Source organism: Pelophylax lessonae (genome assembly GCF_965119305.1).
Source record: "Pelophylax lessonae genome assembly, chromosome: 11".
NCBI lineage: Eukaryota > Metazoa > Chordata > Amphibia > Anura > Ranidae > Pelophylax > Pelophylax lessonae.
This window is the reverse complement of record NC_138778.1, coordinates 56,410,239-56,431,097: the sequence shown is the minus strand read 5'-3', so window position 1 is coordinate 56,431,097 and position 20,859 is coordinate 56,410,239. Positions and strand designations below refer to the sequence as shown.

Below are 20,859 nucleotides of genomic sequence, written 5' to 3'. Positions count from 1 at the left end.
AATAGGCCCGGTCCTTAATGACTTTTATTTGCAGCTGGGAGTAAATGCAGTCACATAGTTACTGCAATAGGTTCAACCAATCATTGTCATCCCTGTGTGTCACATGACCGAGATGTCACGCCAGTGCCAGTGGCTGCCAGTCTGGTAAGGGAGCTCTATAGGTGGTGTCGGAGGATCAGTGCGGTTGCGTTATTGTGAGCTCTACTCACAATGGGATTCTTCACTAAGTGCGCTCCAGTTCTTCTATTTCTTCTAGCGGCATGTGTAGATTCTTCACATGGCTGGCCAGGTATGATTCATTCTCAGTAAATTCTACCATTATTATATTATAGTGTTAGACCGTAGGATTAACACTGGGAAACCTATGTGTTGCGGCCAATGTCCAAGTATAGAGTGCTTTTACCACTAACGTCTCCTTTTTTCAATCCGGTTTTATGCCGAAAGCTCCAACTTGCTGAGAACTCCAATCACATCACTTCTGGTGAGTGTACACCAGGAATAATTGGAGATTTCAACCACTTGGTGTTTTCACAGAACACCGGCAGCCTTTACACCCCGGTAGATATAATATATGTAGCACTACTCCCTTGGGAGCTGCTTGAAGTGGATTTCCCTTGGTTACCCATAGCAACGACTTGTAAATTCCTAGTACTTTAAGTCCTTGGCTCAGTCAGTAAACAGTCCAGGGGATTTGGTTTTTGTGTATTTTATTTGGAACTGGGATAGGAGAAGGGATGAGTGGGATACTCCAACTATGAACTATGCACAATCTTTGGGACAACTAGCTATAGTGTGTGCGGCAAGGCCGCTGCTTCACCCTGCCACTATGGTGAAGATGTTTAGAAAAAGCTCCTGTTTTAGTTACTCTCTTCAGGGTTCTGAAACTGGCACCCCCTTTACTCTCAATGCTGGTGTGCTGACATCTGTCCGCTGACCCTAGTGGTCCCCTTCCTGGCAGACCCCTGAGCAAGTTCCTCTATACTCACGGATACTGTTTTTCTAGAGTCACCGTTGCCTCCAAACCCCTCTTGTCAGCATCCACTGGACTGCTGCATTCAGCAACACCTTCAGGTTCACCAGGCCGACTGCCTGTGACAACCTTTCCCAGCTGCAGAAGGAGACACAGCCGTGCACGCCTTCTGGGACTTGGCTTCCCGTCCAAAGACACCCTGCCACACGTGCCCTTGGCTTTTATGGTCAATCCCAGAATGCACCACTGTTGTACCCTCCCACTTAGACTGCCACAAAAGCCTGTGTGTCACTGGCTGTGTTTCCTCCACTGTCCAACAGGCTCCCCCATTGGATACAGTTGGGACACTCCCTCAGACCAAGTGAATCACACCTGGACACATGTTACAGGCCTAACTAGAAATCCTGCTCCCTGATAAACAGGAAAGCAACCCAATGCTTTTACCTAGCACCTGACTAGGAGGGTGCTACATATATATATATATATATATATATATATATATGTGTATGTATATATATATATATATATATATATATATATATTATATAATTATATTATATATATATATATATATATATATATATATATATATTAAGCATAATTAGTGGAGATTGTTAGTTCGCCCGCTGGTTGTCACCACCTCGGAAGCGGCCATGTTTTTGGTTACTAACAATGTCCACTCATTATAGCATCTACAGGTGTGTATACGCTGCCACCTTTTCGGTGAAAACATCAAGTTGTTGTAATCTCCAATTATTCATGATGTACAATCACTGGAAGTGACGTGATTGGAGTTCTCGGCAAGTATGAGTTTTAGGCAGAACACCGGAGCTCTCTGCCCAGCACAAGCCGACACCCAGAAACACATGACTGTGGGGGAGGAATCACGTCATATGATGTGTGTGAGAGAGAAGCGATAGGTCAGCTGATCTTTTGCTGCTTCTGTTCATCATATGATTGGCCGAACAGATCGCTCGGATCTCACAACAAGATTCCTCCCCCTTAGCCATGTGTTTCGGGGATGGGCAGGACGGGGAAAGAGGCAGGTGTAGTAGCAAAACAAGGACTGTCAGTGCTATATGGCCGCTTTATTTGGCTTCAGAACCGCATGCAGCCTTATGTACTCTTACTGGCAGAAGCCAGAGTCCTGCCTTTACCCACTTGAAGACCAGGCCTTTTTCTGACATTTGTTGTTTACAAGTTAAAATCAGTAATTTTTTGCTAGAAAATTACTTACCCCCAAACATTATATTTTTTTTAGCTGAGACCCTAGAGAATATAATGGCGGTCATTGAAATATTTGATGTCACACCGTATTTGTGCAGCGGTCTTTCAAACGCAGTTTTTTGGGGGAAAATATACACTTCAATGAATTAAAAACAAAACAGTAAAGTTAGCCCAGTTTTTTTGTATAATGTGAAAGATAATGTTACCCCACCTCATCCCTTTAACCACTTGCCGACCGCAGCAAGTACATATACTGCGGCGGTCAGCCCCTCACTGGCAAAGTGACGTATGAGTACGTCACTAGCCTGTGAGGCTCTGGGGAGCGAGCGCGCGCCGCCGGAGGTGCGTTCCCGCTCGGTCATGGACCCCCCCGCGCGTGTGCCTGGCGGACCCGATGTCCACCGGGAACTCGCGATCGTCCGTTAGAGCAGGAGAAAGGCAGGCGGCTGATGTAAACAAGCCGCCTGTCATTCTCCCCTGTGTAAGAACAGTGATCATACGGTTCTACTATATAGGACCGTTGATCACTGTTCCTACACCTCAAGCCACAGCCAATCACAGTTAGAATCACGCCCCTAGGGACACACACAACCCCTCCCTCTCAACTAAAGTTAACCCCTTCACTGCCAATGTCACTGGTAACCCCAAAAGTGTCAAAAATGTCAGTCAAGGGTCCGATCTGTCCGCCGCAATGTTGCAGTCCCGCAAAAAAAATCGCAGATCGCCGCCATTACGCGTTAAAAAAAAAACAACAAAAATGACAAAAATCTTTCCCTTTGTTAGTAAACGCAATAACTTTTGCGCAAACCAATCAAAATACGCTTTTTGCGATTTTTTTTTACCAAACATATGTAGCATAAAACAAATTGGCCTAAAATGTTAAAAAATGTTGATTTTTACATTTTTTGGGGGGGGAATTTCATATAAAAAAATGTGAAAAATATTGTATATTGTTTATTGTTCATAGCGCATGATCAAAAAATCGCACAGGTGATCAAATACCACCAAAAGAAAGCTCTGTTTGTGGGAAAAAAAGGACGTCAAATTTGTTTAGGTACAGCGTCGCACGACCGCGCAATTGTCCGTTAAAGTCATGCAGTGCCGAATCGCAAAATACCCCCTGGTCAGGAAGGGGGTAAAATCTTCCGGGGCTTAAGTGGTTAAACCAGGACAGATAATAAATACACAGATTCTGAGGCTAAAATAATGCAGATAAGGCACTAAGTGAGTTTACGTACCACCTAATCATCCTCAGAACCTGTGTAACTAATATGTGTCCTGGTTTAAAGGGATGAGGTGGCAACCCTATGTTACGCTGAGTAAATAGATACCTAACTTGTCATGCTTTAAAATTATGCACACTCGTGAAATGGTGACAAACTATGCTACTTAAAAATGTGCATAGGCAACACTTTAAAAAATGTTTGCGGTTACCTGTTAAGAGTTATAGGTCTTGAATTATTTCTCTCGCTCTAACAATCGCAGCGATACCTCAGATGTGTGGTTGAGGTTACATTTGCGAGTGTGCCTTTCGTATGTATGCTTCTGCGCGCGAGCACAGAGGGATGGGGCGCTTTTAATTTCTTTTCTCTCTCTTTTTTTTTTTTTTTTTACACTGTACCTTTTCATTTTCTTTTAAAGACTTTTATTGCTGTCACAAGGAATGTATACATCCCTTGTGACAGTAATAGGAAGTGACAGATACAGAGAGATCTGGGGTCTATCAAACCCCACCTCTGCACTTGAAAGTATTTAAAACGCCAAGATCTGCGTTTTTGAATACTTTTGATTTTTGAAACTGGTGCCGTTGGAAGTGATGTCATGACGTCACTTCCGGGTTACTACATCGGAGACTGAGTTCAGGGTTTCGGCCAGCCAGGGGATGTTCCGGCTGGTCGCTTAGGTCTCCAACTGCTTGTAATAACTGCTTAGCCGCATCGGTTGTTAGCGCAGGAAAGCCAACTGTCGGCTCTATAAAACATTGGTATAGCCATGTACCTACAAGAAAGAAGAATATTATAATCAAATTGATTACACACAGCGCCTGGCGTCCTTACAAGACGATAAGACGTCACTGCTTCCACTAACGGCCGACGTACGCTTTATTCTAATGAACGTCATCACTGGGGCAACATGAACATGAAGTACATGTCTTTACCAACAAATTGTTTTTTATGGATGTCTGCGCAATGAGTTGTTTCCTCCTTTCTCATGTGTGATATAACAAGCTGGAGTGTAGATTACTAGCACAGCTTGTTAACCGCTTGCCGACTGCTCACAGTATATTTACTGCGGCAGTCAGCCCCTCACAGGCAGAGTGACGTAGGTCTACGTCGCTCGCCTGTGAGGCTCTGGGGAGCGAGCGCGCGCGGAGGCGCGCTCCCGCTCCCGCGCGGTCACGGACCCCCCCACGCATGTGACCAGCGGACCCGATGTCCGCCGGTCACTCGGCGATCGGCGGGGGAGAGGGAGAATGTCAGGCAGCTTGTGTAAACAAGCCACCTGTCATTCTCGTCGCTGTAAAGACACTGATCACACGGATCTAGTATGTAGATCCGTTGATCAGTGTCCTTACAGCTCAAGCCACAGCCAATCACAGTAGAAAGCACGCCCCTAGGGATACACACAGCCCCTCCCTCCCAAATAAAGTTAACCCCTTCACTACCAGTGTATTTTTACAGTAACAGTGCATATGTATAGCACTGATTACTGTAGAAATGTCACTGGTAACCCCAAAAGTGTCAAAAATGTCAGTCAAGGGTCCGATCTGTCCGCCGCAATGTCGCAGTACCGCAAAAAAAATCGCAGATCGCCGCCATTACACGTTAAAAAAAAAAACAACAAAAATGACAAAAATCTTTCCCTTTGTTAGTAAACGCGATAACTTTTGCGCAAACCAATCAAAATACGCTTTTTGCAATTTTTTTTACCAAACATAGGTAGCATAAAACAAATTGGCTGAAAATGTTAAAAAATTTTGATTTTTACATTTTTTTTGGGGGGAATTTCATATAAAAAAATGTGAAAAATATTGTTATTTTTGCAAAATGTACGCTCTTTTTTTGTTTATAGCGCAAAAAGTAAAAATCGCACAGGTGATAAAATACCACCAAAAGAAAGCTCTGTTTGTGGGAAAAAAAGGACGTCAAATTCGTTTAGGTACAGCGTCGCACGACCGCGCAATTGTCCGTTAAAGTCACGCAGTGCCGAATCGCAAAATACCCCCTGGTCGTTTAGCAGGAAAATCCTCCGGGGCTTAAGTGGTTAATGAGATGTGGTTTATCCATCCATACCGAGAGCCTGGATTTGCTTAGAAAGTGTCATCCCAGAGATGAGGCGCTCTTTGCTTGCATTGAAAAAACTGCAGAAAGTGTGTGTTAGACCTGCAAAGGTGGATCCATCTGGCAAGAGGCAGAGCCATGTTTGTGTGCAGTGTAGCACGGTGTATTTAAATAGGTTCATAATTTTATACAACAATAATCACCTCTGAATGGTTGTTGGGAATCTACACCTGGTTACACTATCTTGTGCGTGGGACTTTTTTTCATCTATTTATTTAACCATGCACTCACTTTTGGTTTAATTATTTCACTTTGTTTGTGAAAAACACTCACTCACTTTTAATTGATGCCATTAATGTTTTTTTTAGCAATGTTGTTTTGGATAAGCACATTTACTTTTTATGCATAGTATTTTTTATTGTTATGTGCAATATATTTTAGACCTGCTATTCCCATATTTGTTTGAACTCACATATATGTACACATTTGCTTTGATGATTAACACCTTGATATTTCACATATTTAAATACTAGCGCAAATATTATACTTTTTTTTATTGGTACTAAGTAAGGCTCGGTTCACACTGGGGTGACTTGTCAGGCGACCCTATTTAATGCAATGGAACAGTTCTAATCAGAGCGACTCAAGTCACTCTGACTTAGAAAAAGGTTCCTGCACTACTTGGGGACGACTTCGGAGCGGCTTGCTTTGAATTTTATTGAAGAAGTCGTTTGCAAGCCATGTAAAAGTCGCACTGTAGGGGCGACTTCAGAGTCGGGCGACTTTAAAGCCACCCCAGTGTGAACTGAGCCTTACAGTGCTACATTGTTAGTCAGGTTGAAAAAAGACACAAGTCCATCTGGCTCAACCAATAAAAAATCAGAAAACGATAAAGAAAACACAACCATACAATCCTATACCCAGAGTTGATCAACTTTACCTATACATTTTAGTACCCAGTTATATTATGTACACCTAGGAAAGAAGCCAGTCCTTTTTTAAAGCAATCTACTGAGCTGGCCAGAACCACCTCTGGAGGGAGTCTATTCCACATTTTCAAAGCTGTTACTGTGAAGAAACCTTTCCACATTTGAAGGCAGGGCCGGTGCTACCACTAGGCGAACTAGGCAGCTGCCTAGGGCGCACTGCCACCTTGGGGACGCAGCTATGGCCAGTGCCACATTCCTCTCCTGTCACCTCCTCATCCCCGGTGGATGTCATCTCTAGAGAGGGGTGCAGTGTGTGCAGGAAGGGGGTGTAGCGTTAAAAGGGGGCAGTGTGCAGGAAGGGGGGCAGTGTGTACAGGAAGGGAGGTGTAGGGTTAAACGAAGGCAGTGTGTACAGGAAGGGGATGTAACGTTAAAGGGGGTAGTGTGCAGGAAAGGGGGGCAGTGTGTACTTGAAGGGAGGTGTAGGATTAAAGAGGGCAGTGTATACAGGAAGGGGGTGTAGGGTTAAAGGGGGGGGGGGCAATATGTACAGTTTTTTTTTGGGTGGGGGTGCAAGTAACTGGTCTTGCCTAGGGCGCAAAATAGTCTAGCACCAGCCCTGTTTGAAGGCTAAATCTCTTTTCCTGTAGACATAAAGAGTGCCACCTTGTCCTCCGTGATGACCTAAAAGTGAATAACTCCACACCAAGTTCACTATATAGACCCCTTATGTATTTATACATGGTGATCATATTCCCCCTTTATCTCCTCTTCTCAAGAGAGAATAAATTCAGTTTCTCTAATCTTTTCTAATAGCTGAGCTCCTCCATGCCTCTTATCGGTTTGGTTGCCCTTCTCTGCACTTTCTCTGGTTCCCTGATATCCTTTTTTGAGAACTGGTGCCCAAAAAGGAACTGTATATTCCAGATAAGGTCTTACTAATGATTTGTACAGGGGCAAAAATTATATCTCTCGCTCTGGAGTCCATGCCTCTGATAATACAAGAAAGGACTTTGCTTGCTCTGAAAACCGCAGCTTGGCATTGCATGCTATTAAGCTTATGATCAACCAGAACACCCAGATCCTTCTCCATCATTGATTCCCCCAGCTGTACTCCCCCTAATATGTATGATGCATGTATATTCTTAGCCCCCAAGTGCATATTTTACATTTATCAACAATAAACCTAATTTGCCACATAGTTGCCCAATGAAACAGTGCATTGGTTGTAAGTTGGAGACATCCTGTAAGGAAGTCATTCCATTGCATAGCTTGTTGTCATCTGCAAAGACTGAAATGGTACTTTTTATCCCAGTGGCTCGCTGATTAGCTGGGAAGGGGCGGGGGGGGGGGGGGGTTAGCCCCTAGTGGTGACCATGTATTTGAAACCCTGCCCTCTGGCAGTGTTTATTGTGTTTCTTTACCCCCAACCCCCAATTGATGGTCAGTGACTATTTGTTTATGCCCCCCCCCATTGGTTGTAATTGCATGTATTTATTTAACCCCCTTCATTGGTAGTTTATTTACCTATTTACCTCCTTCCCTATTGATGGTCACTTTTTAAACCCCCCTCACTGGTGGTCAGTGACCAGAAATTGTAAACCCCATCCTCTGGCAGTGTTTATTGTGTGTAGAAAATTGTGCAATCCTGCCAGGTGTACTAATCCCACGCCGTTCTTTCCAAAACCACAAACAAAAAATTGCCTTTAGGTATACTTTACTTTTTTATTTAGTTATGTTAGTGTTTTTATATAATTTTCAGTTCCAGGTAAACTCGCAAAAAGGATACCTGCTGCTAATGCAGGAGACTTACCCAACAGCATTCTGCCTATGCCTGAAGAGGTCAATGAGGGGATAATGTATGCTACTGAAGACAAGAAAAATGGATCATTATATGGTAAGCAATAAATTGTCATATAGATATATAGTATCGCACAAAAGTGAGTACACCCCTCACATTTTTGTAAATATTTTGTTATATCTTTTCATGTGACAACACTGAAGAAATGACACTTTGCTACAGTGTAAAGTAGTGAGTGTACTGCTTGAAAAACAGTGCAAATTTGCTGTCCCCTCAAAATAACTCAACACACAGCCATTAAAGTTCAAACAGCTAACAACAAAAGTGAGTACACCCCTAAGTCAAAATGTCCAAATTGGGTACAAAGTGTCAAAGTGTCAATATTTTGTGTGGCCACCATTATTTTCCAGCACGGCCTTAACCCTCTTGGGCGTGAAGTTTACCAGAGCTTTACAGGTTGCAACTGGAGACCTCTTCCACTCCTCCACGAAGACATCACGAAGCTGGTGGATGTTAGAGACTTTTCACTCCTCCACCTTCTGTTTGAGGATGCCCCACAGATGCTCCATAGGGTTTAGGTCTGGAGACATGCTTGGCCAGTCCATCATCTTTACCCTCAGCTTCTTTAGAAAGGCAGTGGTCATCTTGGAGGTGTGTTTGGGGTCGTTATCATGTTGGAATAGTGCCCTGCGGCCCAGTCTCTAAAGGGAGGTTATCATGTTCTGCTTCAGTATGTCACAGTACATGTTGGCATTCATGGTTCCCTCAATGAACTGTAGCTCCCCAGTGCCGACAGCACTCATGCAGCCCCAGACCATGACACTTCCACCACAATGCTTGACCGTAGGCAAGACACACTTTTCTTTGTACTCACCTGCTTTTTGCCACACGCTTGACACTATACGAACCAAGTAAGTTTATCTTGGTCTTATCAGACCACAGGATATGGTTCCAGTAATCCATGTCCTTTGTCTGCTTGTCTTCAGCAAACTGATTGCGGGCTTTCTTGTGCATCATCTTTAGAAGAGGCTTCCTTCTAGGATGACAGCCCTGCAGACCAATTTGATGCAGTGTGCGGAGTATGATCTGAGCACTGACAGGCTGACCCCCCACCCTTTCAACCTATGCAGCAATGCTGGCAGCACTCATACATCTATTTTTTGCTGAGCATGTGCACTCAACTCCTTTGGTCGACCATGGCGAGGCCTGTTTTGAGTGGAACCTCTCCTGTTATTCCGCTATATGGTCTTGGTCGCCGTGCTTCAGTTCAGTTTCAGGGTCTTGGCAATCTTTTTATAGCCTAGGCCATCTTTATGTAGAGCAAATATTATTTTTTTCAGATCCTCAGAGAGTTCTTTGCCATGAGGTGCTATGTTGAACTTTGAGTGACCAGTATGAGAGAGTGAGAGCGATAACAACAAATTTAACACACCTGCTCCCTATTCACACCTAAGACCTTGTAACACTAACGAGTCACATGACACTGGGGAAGGAAAATGGCTAATTGGGCCCAATTTGGACATTTTGACTTAGAGGTGTGCTCACTTTTTTTGCCAGTAGTTTAGACATTAATGGCCGTGTGTTGAGTTATTTTGATGGGACAGCAAATTTACACTGTTATACAAGCTGTACACTCAATACTTAACATTGTAGCAAAGTGTCATTTTTTCAGTGTTGTCACATAAAAAGTTATAATAAAATATTTACAAAAATATAAGGGGTGTAATCACTTTTCTGAGATACTGTATTGGCACTTTTCCACTGCAAGTACCAGCATCGGCTCCACTCGGCACTGCTTGGCCCAGCTCCGCTCAGTTTGCTTTTCCACTGCGTGGTACGAGTCGGCACCTTTCAGCACTGTATAGGCTCTACTCGGCTCGGTTTGCTTTTCCACTGTTGTAGTACTTAGTACTAAGTGGGTGGGATTACAACGATTCTGTGACCAATCAGTGGCTAGTAGTGACAAACAATCAATACTTTCAGAGTATACAGAAGAGATTTGTTAAGCCTTGGTTTGGTTCTGCCCCAAATGAATTTCAGGATACGAGATTGTAGGATACGAATGACCCGAGAGGGAACTGGGATGGGAAGGACCCTAAATAAATATAGTAGTTTGGGGAGGAAGGACATTTTGATAGCATGAATGCGGACTAAACAGGAGATTTTAGGAACATCTCAGGAATCCAACAAGTGTTTCAGAGAAGATATAAGAGAGGGGTAGTTAACAGTGTAAAGAGTGTGAAAAGAAGCAGTAGGGTAAACCCCTAGGTACAGCAATGAGGTTGTCCGCTGCAATGAAAATTGTGCTTGCAAAGAGACATTGAGGGAATCAGGTAAAGAATCGTTCAAAACCTGTGATTTGGATGGATTAATATGAAGGCCCGAGATAGTTGCAAAATCACCCATAAGGGAGAGAAGGCTAGGTAGGGTGGTGTGTGGAGAAGAGACATACATAAGCATGTCATCCGCGAACATAGCCAGTTTGTGGGTGACTCCAGCCAGTTCTATCCCCCTTATATTGGGGCTAGCACGTATATGAGCCGCCAGAGGGTTCTAGTGCAATAATGAAAAAAAGTGGAGACAAGGGGCAATCCTGTCGAGTGCCTCTCGCAATAGGGAAAGGAGACTTATAGTCCATGTATCTCACCGAAGCCGAAGGGGAACTATAAAGAGAGTCAAACCAGGCTACACTTACATCCTGGAGCCTCAATGACTCCCTTCTGTCCCATCCTACAGTAGTGGAATAGCTTTGCGTTAAGTCATCAGAGTATTTTACCCTTAACTGATGTTCTGTTCGATCGTCCGTAACTTTATGGGAAGCATACAAAGCAGTTGTTCGTGGGGGGAGGGGGAAGGGTGGGAGAAGAGGGAGGGGAGGGTGGGGGAAAAGGGAGGGATGGGGACAGACAATGGGGGCAGGAGCAGGGAACAATGATATAGTGGGGGCTAAAGGGTAGGAAAGTTCACCCCCACCGGGAAAGGAGTGGGAAAAACAAGAACAAAACAACGGACTCCATTCCCCGACGGGAGGACCCCAACCTCTATGACTGTGTAATTATGCAAGATTAGCCACCCAGGATCGCAGTGGTAAAGGGCAACAATAAGAAAAAAGAGGGTAACCAGGAGTTTGCATTATTCCCAAATTCTGGAAATTATCTGGATGAAGCTAAAGAGTGCAATCTTGCTAACATAAGTAAAACAGAAACAAATTAAAATAAGACAATACCGTCATAGCATTACCAGCAGGATAGGTCAGAAATAAGTCCCATGGGTTAAATAGCAGTTGTAGTCTAAATATGTTCCTTCAGCAGTTTTGTGAACCCCTGTGGAGGGGCCACAAAGTTATAAAGGAGGAAGAGAGAAAAAAAATTGTTTCCTCACATAAGGGGGAATGGGAGAGGTTCATAGAACAAATTCCCAAATGGACAGTCGGTGGATTTCTTCCCAGGTCAGACAGGGGAAAGCGTAAAGGGTGACAAGAGGTCACCAGGATAGGAGTCACGGCCGTGACGTCATTGCTCATCCAGTTGCCTGCGACTGAAAGGACTGTGAGTGGAGATGCTAAGGGGCTTGTGCTCATTGAGATCTGGTATACCGAGGACCCTGACTAGGGTTAGGCGAGGGTTGCTTGGAACTAAGCAGGTGCTGTGAACTAGCTTTATTTTGTAACCCCAGATCCGCTGGGACAACCAGGCCTGCATCTCAAAGGCACTTCTGAAGCTCTGGGAGGGTGGTGGCTTCAAAGTGGGCATCTCCATGCTCAAATTGAATTTTAAAGGGGAAACCCCAACAGTATCTTATGTCATGGGACTGAAAAATTTGCAGCAAGGGTTTCATCGCTCTCAGTTTTTAAAATGGTGGATTGCGAGAGGTCGGCGTAAATTTGATAAGGGTGCCCCTGGAAGGATAGGGTTCGCCGTTCTCTGGCTGCTCGCATCACAGCTTCTTTTGTTCGGAAGAAATGAAACTTCAGAACAATGTCTCTAGATCAGTGGTTCTTAACCTGGGTTCGATCGAACCCCAGGGGTTCGGTGAGTCAGTCTCCGGGGTTCGGCGGGGGGGGGGACAAAGGGGCAATTGCTCCCCCCGAGAAAATATTACTGATTGTGAGGTCGAGTGCACCCCGGGAAATCAGAGCTGCGGTCGGGACAACTCACAGCCATTACACATAGACACTTGACACTCCGCCCCCTGTACCTCCCCCAGCAGGTTTCCAGCCTATCTCCTGCAGGCTGCTTGCTGCGTGAGTGGGCGGGATGGGGATGTACCTGACCACGGAGATCGCGCCTGCCTGGAAGAGGGAAGTGTGAGCAGCTGAGCAGAGGGAGCCGAGTGAATGTTCCTGGAGGTAGGCTCAGCTAGCTGTACATGGTGGATTCGTTTACAAGGACCTCTATGCTACGTCTGCTGAGTTACTGCAGCTTAGCATAGAGGTGCTGTTAGCTGACAGATGGAAATGCATGTCCTTTTCATTTAGCTCAATAAAGCATTGTGAATACCCCCTGGTGTGTGCCCTCTGATACCCCATGGAATGCTCTCCCAACACCTCCCCCCAATGTGTGCCCTCCTAACACCCCATGGTATGCCCTCCAAACACCTCCCCAAAGTGTGTTCCCTCTTGACACCCCATGCTATGTCCTCCCAACCCCCCCCAGTGTGTGCCCTCCTGATACCCCATGGTATGCCCTCCCAAACCCCCCCCCCCAGTGTATGTCCTCCTGATACCCCATTGAATGCCCTCCCAACACCTCCCCCCAGTGTGTTCCCTCCTGACACCCCATGGTATGTCCTCCCAGCCCCCCCAGTGTGTGCCCTCCTGATACCCCATAGTATGCCCTCCCAACTCCTCCCCCCACAGTGTGTTCTCTCCTGACACCCCATGGTATGCCCTCCTGACACCCCATGTTTTAATGGTTTTGTTCTTTGTTCTTTGTTCTTAATGGTTTTGTTTTTTGAGATACAGTCGCCAACACTTGCAGGGAGGCCCCAGCGAGATTTGAACTCGCGACCCCTGGTTTACAAGACCAGTGCTCTAACCCCTGAGCTATGGAGCTTTTTTTTTTTTTTTTTTTTTTTTTTTATGGTTTTGTTTTTTAATGGTTTTGTTCATTTTGTGCACCTATGTATAAATATATAGCTATGTTTTGAATTTGAAAAAATCATATTTTATTTTTTCAATTAAGAAGCGTTCGGTGAATGCGCATATGAAACTGGTGGGGTTCAGTACCTCCAACAAGGTTAAGAACCACTGCTCTAGATGGTCCATCAGCTTGCCTCTTAGTCAGGGCTTTATGAACACGGTCCATCTCTAGCCTCTCAGCAGGAACGCCAGGAACTAATTCCTGCAGCAGGGCCAAAGTGGAGCCCTGGAGGTCTGTGATACTGTGGGATTCCCCTAATGCGGATGTTGCTCCTTCTTGCCCTATTTTCTGCATCCTCAAGCTGAGATCTTAACAGTGCAATCTTACCTTGCAGGTCTTCCAGATCTGTTTCATGTTCATCTAGGATCGTGGTGGTCGCATCCATCCTCGCCACTATTGGTGAAGTGCCCTGGCCTAGATCGTTAATATCCCTTTTGAGATCAGTGGCAAGTCTTTTGGCTGTGACAGCTAGATTCTCTCTTGCTATATCGTGGATTTTGTCCAGCCATCCAGGGTCAGGAGCAGCTGGCTAGGATTGAAATGCTGAAGAAAATTGCTGTAGGCTGCTAGGGGACCCACCTGAGTCACCCAGTGAGAGCCGCGTGGTCTCGTCTTGCGGTGGACTTAGCGTCATCTTAGTGGTAGTGTGCCACTGAGCCTTCGGATCTGCTGTGGTCCGGGGCTTTCTTTTATCGGTCTGCCCCATAGTGTTCTGATGTGCTCCGGTCTAGCCCCAACCCAAGGGGACTGGAAGTGGGTCTCTGTAGCTTTTGTGTAGCTCGCGGGGTAGAAGGAAGTATCGCCTGGGTGTGCGAAGCTGAGCTAGAATGCTGCCATTCCGGTCCGCTGCGCGCATGCGCCCCCTAAGGGAAATATTTTATAATCCGCTAGAATGCGATGCATATTAGCTTATTATGCCTTTGTCTTACAGGGTTTGTTTTTGTTTTTTTTTTAAAAGGGTTTACAACCTCTTTAAGCAAAACTGTCTCCTTTTGGTCCACAGAATGCTGTGTAATGTCAGCCAAAACAGGACAATAGAGCAGAGTGCATTTCTGGCAAACCAGCTGGTATTATTCTGTACTTGCAGGGTGTTTAAAGCAGGGCTTTTTTTCAGCAGGAACGCGGGGGAACTCAGTTCCAGCACCTCCAGTCTGAATGTATGCAATGGCAAAGGGGGTGCTGGGGTCAGTGGGGTGAGCTGAATGGCCTGTTGATGCTGGCTGCCGGGGGATCTATTGTTGCTGGGGTGAATCTATTGTTGCTGGAGGGCATTTTGTTGTGGGGGGGGGGGGGGTCTTTTGTTGCAGGGGAGGATTTATTGGGGAAGGGGCGTTGTTGCAGGGGGGGATTTATTGGAGGGGGGGCAATTGTTGCAGGGGAGGATTTAGTGTTGCTGGGGGGCTAATGTTGTTAAGGGTCTATTGTTGCTGATTGCAGGGGATCTATTTTACTGTTTTTTCTATAGTTGCAGGGGAAGATTTATTGTTGCTGGGGGGGTCTATTGTTGGGGGGTCTATTCTTGCTGATTCCAGGGGATCTTTTTTACTGATTTTCTAGTTATTAACAAATTCTATACAAATTGCCTAGAACCACAACATGATACTTGGTTCTGTATTCTCTGAAAGGGTGGGGGGGTACTGGGAGGTGGGTAGAGGGTGGAACCAAAGGACAGCGCTAGGAGGTGGGAAGGGGGGGGGGGGAGACAAGGGGGCACTCTGAAGAGGGGAGTACCTGTACCTATTCTCTGAGAAAAAAAAGCCCTGGTTTAAAGGAATAAAATCTAGGAAATGTGCACGTATCGCTGAGATGAACAGCATACATTTTTATTGGACCAGTGTATTTACATAAAAATATTAAATGTGACCAGCTATAGAGGGCTTTCTAGTACACAGCTAGATTCCCCATAGCAGAATAGAAAATGTAAATTGCACCTGAATGGCCAAATAGAAATCTGGGATTGCAGTATACAAACCCTTATTAAATCAAGGGGGGGGGATAGAACATTTATAGCTTGCCAAAACAGATAAAACGATATGACAGATGTTATTGAAATATTGAAAATGTCACTAAATCTTGTTTTTCTACTAAATGCAGTTCACCCATTTTAATATTTTTTCAATTCTTCTACAGGATCAAGATTTCTTTCCAAAATTAAGCAGTTCTTTACCTTTGGGAAAGACGACCTGGAACCAGAAATAGACATGTCTGAGGACTATCCACTGCCTGCTGAAGGTATCTTTATTTACTATGTATATTTCTACAAGATAAAAATCACCAATCTTAAGGACTTATTAACCACTTCCCGACCAGCCGCCGCACATATACTGCAGCAGGTTGGCTCAAACACGAAACAACATACCTGTACCTCGTTTCATGCAATAGCCAGTGGGGGCGTGTGTGTTGATTGGCCACAGGGGAAACCAATCAGCGGGTCCGGCTGCCGCAATGTGCGCTGGGCACCCGCGATCGCTCCCCTTGGAGAATGAACGGCGGTCTGCCGTTGTAAATACGCAGGACCTGATCAACAGGTCCAGGCCAAAAATCATTGGCCTGGACCTGATGACTGATCGGTTCTGAACCCAATCAGACCATCAGCGGGGCCGGGGGATCTGTGGGTATTTTTAGCACTGATTACTGTAGTAATGTCACTGCCCCCCCCCCAAAAGTGCCAAAAATGTCAGTTAGGTGTCCGATCTGTCAATGACGGCAATGTTGCAGTCCCGCTACAAATCGCCGCCATTACTAGTAAACAAAAAAAAAAATTACAAATCTTTCCCCTAGTTTGTAGACACGATAACCTTTGCGCAAACCAATCAATGTACACTTATTGGGATTTTTTTTTACCAAAAATATGTAGCAGAATACATATTGGCCTAAAATGATGAAAAAATTAGATTTTTATTTTTTTTTTGTTTTTTTTTTATTGGGCATTTTTTATAGCAGAAAGTAAAAAATATTGTTTTGTTTTTTTCCGGAATTGTCGCTTTTTTGTTTATAGCACAAAAAATAAAAACCACAAGAGGCGATCAAATACCATCAAAGGTAAGCTCTATTTGTGAGAAAAAAAGCACATCAATTCTATTTGGGTACATCGTCACAAACCGCACAATTGTCAGTTAAATTAACGCAGTGCCATATCGTGAAAAATGGCCTGGTCATTAAGGGGGTAAAACTTTTAGTCCAGAAGTGGTTAATAAAAAGAACCAATATCACTATCTACACTCTCTAGTGGGTGCTTTCTTACTGTGTGGGGGGGGGATGGACTTGCTGAATGAACACAGAGACCTGTGTTCCTAAATAAGATTAACACAGGATCCCTGTGTTCGTTACTGACAGAACAGTGGTCTGCTGTGTCTCCACAGGGAGCGATTGCGGGTACCCGGCAGACATCGCGGCCGCCGGACCCGCTGATGGAATCCCCCTGTAGCCAATCGGCGTGTGCACACCCCCACTAGCGGTCCCGCAAAACGATGTACAGGTACGTCATTTCGCCGGACAGAGCAGACCAATAAGTATGGCGGCTGGTCGGCAAGTGGTTAAAATTAGTCCTTAACCACTTCTGCACCGTAAGAATTTCCCCCTTAATGACCAGGCCATTTTTTGCGATTCGGTACTGTGTTACTTTTAACTGACAATTGCACGGTCGTGCAACGCTGTACCCAAATAAAATTGATGTCCTTATTTTCCCACAAATAGAGCTTTCTTTTGGTGGTATTTGATCACCTCTGCGATTTTTTTATTTTTTGTGCTATAAACAAAGAAAGAGCGAAAATTCTGAAAAAAAAAATGTTTCACTATATAACATTCCCAATAAAAAAAAAATTAAAAATCAATTTTTTCCTCATTTTAGGCCAATTTGTATTCTGCTACATATTTTTGGTAAAAAAAAAAAAAAACCCAATAGGCGTATTGTGATTGGTTTGCGCAAAAGTTATCGCATCTACAAACTAGGGGAAAGATTTATATCATTTTATTTATTTATTTTATAACTAGTAATGGCGGCGATCAGTGATTTTTAGAGGGACTGCGACATTGCAAGAGACAGATCGGACACCAAACTGACATTTTTGACACATAAAAATATGTGTACTGCATATATCTGCAGCGGCTGGTCGGCAAGTGGTTAAAGCCTAGTACACACACTGCTAGTTTTTTTGTTCAGCTCGGTGGGCAAAATGAAAAAACTGACAGCTCAGGTTGGAGTCGGTATATTAACAATCCAATGTTAGTACAGTGATCTCCCCTGCTGTATTATTGTATTCTGACAGACCCCCCTCCTGCCAGAACACTCTAGTAAGCGCTGTCAACCATTGGCTGAGAGAGCCGACAGGGAGCTGGTCGGCAGATCTTTTGTGGTCACGCCCCTTCCTCAGAAGCCGCCAAAACAGCCGCCTTCTGTTGGACTGGCTGCAATACACACGGGCGGAATATCAGCTGGTTTTTATTGAAATTGGCCAGCGTGTACGGGGCTTAACCACTTTACCACTAGAGCATTTTGCTGTCTTACGTCTGGGACACTTTTTGCGATTCGGCGCTGTGCGACTTTAACTGACAATTGCGCGGTCGTGCGATGCCGTACCCAAACGAAATTGACGTCCTTTTTTTCCCACAAACAGAGCTTTCTTTTGGTGGTATTTGATCACCTGTGCGATTTTTACTTTTTGCGCTATAAACAAAAAAAGAGCGTTTATTTTGAAAAAATAATATTTTTAACATTTTTTTATATGAAATTCCCCCCAAAAAAGATGTAAAAAACAATTTTTTAAAAAATGTTTGGCCAATTTGTTTTCTGCTACCTATGTTTGGTAAAAAAAATCGCAATAAGCGTATTTTGATTGGTTTGCGCAAAAGTTATTGCGTTTACTAACAAAGGGAAAGATTTCTGTCATTTTTGGTGTTTTTTTTTTTAACGAGTAATGGCGGCGATCTGCGATTTTTTTTTGCGGGACTGCGACATTGCGGCGGACAGATCGGACCCTTGACTGACATTTTTGACACTTTTGGGGGTACCAGTGACATTACTGCAGTAATCAGTGCTATATATATATGCACTGTTACTGTAAAAATGACACTGGCAGGGAAGGGGTTAATTTTATTGGAGAGGGAGGGGTTAATGTATGCCTGGTGCTTACTGACGTGTGGGGGGGGGGGGGGTGACTGTGTGAGACAGGGACAGATCGGATGTCCAGCTATGCTGAACCGTCCGATCTGTCACTCCCTGTCACTGAGGAGATCCGCCTGCTTGTGTTTACACAGGCGGGCGGATCTCCACACTAGATCCCCGACGATCGGGGCAGAGCAGCGGCGATCGCCGCTGCTCCTCCCCTGGCCTGACTCCCGCTGTGAATGAAAACAGCGGGAGCTCGCCTCCGGCGGCGCGCGAGCGCCGCCTACAGGGGAGGAGTCTGGCGACGTAGGTCTACGTCGTCAGACGGGAACGAGCCACTGTGCCGCAGTACTATTCAAGTACTTAGCGGTAAAGTGGTTAAGTGAATGTTGTCTCAATGGTTAATGCACTTTGCATGTGATTTTCTAATGCTTACTTTTTTTTTTTTCAACCGAAGAACCTTCTCAGGACCAGATAGGAAATACAACAGAAATTGTTAATGGTAGGATACATTTAACTCTTTATACAGTTTATATTGCTATAGATTTATGTATAACACTCTCTTTTCCCTTTAGACATGTTTTCTCAAAATACAATTTTGCCTTCTCTTAAATTCTCTATAAAACCTCCCTGTTGCAAAATTTCAGTAGATTTAACCACTTCAGCTCCTCCCGCCGCAGTTTTACTGCGGCAGGCAGCCACTGCTGGGCAAAGCGACGTAGTACTACGTCGCTCACTCCCGCTGCTCTGGGGCGCGCTCCCGCGTGACCCCGGCCCCGCTGATGGTCTGATTGGGTTCAGAACCGATCAGTCATCAGGTCCAGGCCAATGGTTTTTGGCCTGGACCTGTTGATCGGTCCTGCCCAATCAGAAACTGACCTGTGTCTGTGTTTTTGGATTCATCGAGAGAAGAGAGAGGATCAAAACTGTGAGTACTGCACCAAGCACCCACACACACAGGTAGATAGGCACAATTAACCCCCGATCACCCCCCCAGTTAACCCCTACACCCCCTGTCACATCGCACACTGTATACAGTATTTTGTATGATGTTTGTACAGATGTTTCCTATATTTCTGTATTAGTGTGACTTGTGACTTGGTTTAGCGCTTGTGACCATTCCTTTTAGGCTTAGGATTCCCTGCCACCCCCCCCCCCGAATAAAGATTTAACCCCATGATCCCCCCCCCTGATCAATCCCAGTTAACCCCTTCCCCCCTGTCACATTGCACACTATATACAGGTAATATAGTGGTTTTCTGTAATCGTTTGATTGTGACTTCAGTTAGCGCTAGCGAGTTAGTTTCTGTCCCAAGTAGATTTAGGGTCCCTGCCACCCTCTCAATAAAGATTTAACCCCCTGATCACCCCCAGTTAACCCCTACACCCCCTGTCACATTGCACACTATAGACAGTATATAGCATTTGCCTATATTTCTGTATTAGTGTGACTTGTGACTTGGTTTAGCGCTTGCAACCGTTACTTTTAGGCTTAGGATACCCGCCACCCCCCCAATAAAGATTTAACCCCCTGATCCCCCCCTGATCACCCCCAGTTAACCCCTTCTAGGACAGAGCAGATCCCCGGCGCATAGTTATAAATATTAGGTAACCCTTTGTTTACCACATACACACACATACACCTCCATTACTAGTATAGTGTTTGAACGTCCCCATAGTTTAATGTTCCCAAACGCGATGTTTGCACGATCAGCACTGATTCCTGCCAGCACCTGTGTTTAGCCCCTCCGTCCAGCCCACCCCACCCCACCTAGGCAAGTGCAGTAATCAATAGATTACTGTCACTTCCAAAAAACACAAAACACACAAAATCGCTGTGTTAGCAGAGTCAGGCCTGATCCCTGCTAGCGGTTGATATAGTCCTTGACAACCAGGTGCTTTTTTACCTGTGAGTCACGCTACTGTACCTGTAAATTTAGTTGCTAAAATGTCTTAACGGTGGTACAGTAATGAAGAGGCCTACAGTATACTGACCATGTCAGATGAGAGCGATGGGGAAGCCTCACTGGCAGAATCAGGCTCAGTATGCGAACCTGAAGAGAACAGTGGCTCCCTGACAGATAGTTCCAACGACAGATGGGTCCCTGTTAAGATCAGGCGTACCCGACCCCATTCTGGAGTTGCTGAGGTGCAGGAATTGCAGGGTGCTCGTATAGAGCAGAGTGTTGGTACTAGTGCCGCTCAACCTTCTGGTGAACTGGCAAGCACCAGCGGCCTAGTACACCCTGGACCTAGAACAACCAGCACTGCAGTATCACTTGGTGACGTGATGAGTCCCATAAGTGCAGTTCAAGCTGGTGCGGTGGCTAGCACAAGTAGTGGCCCGCAGCCACCGCAAATTTGAAGACAGGCCCGTAGAGCCCATAGTGCCCTCCCTGATGC

General features: G+C 45.1%; 1 long non-coding RNA gene across 1 annotated transcript; it reads left to right on the top strand.

Annotated features, from left to right (window-relative positions):
- Positions 1-241: 241 nt before the first annotated feature.
- Positions 242-15,582, top strand: LOC309567535. The gene is made up of 3 exons (XR_014225938.1): positions 242-289; positions 8,170-8,304; positions 15,480-15,582. It is a non-coding gene; the product is annotated as an uncharacterized lncRNA (long non-coding RNA).
- Positions 15,583-20,859: the final 5,277 nt, after the last annotated feature.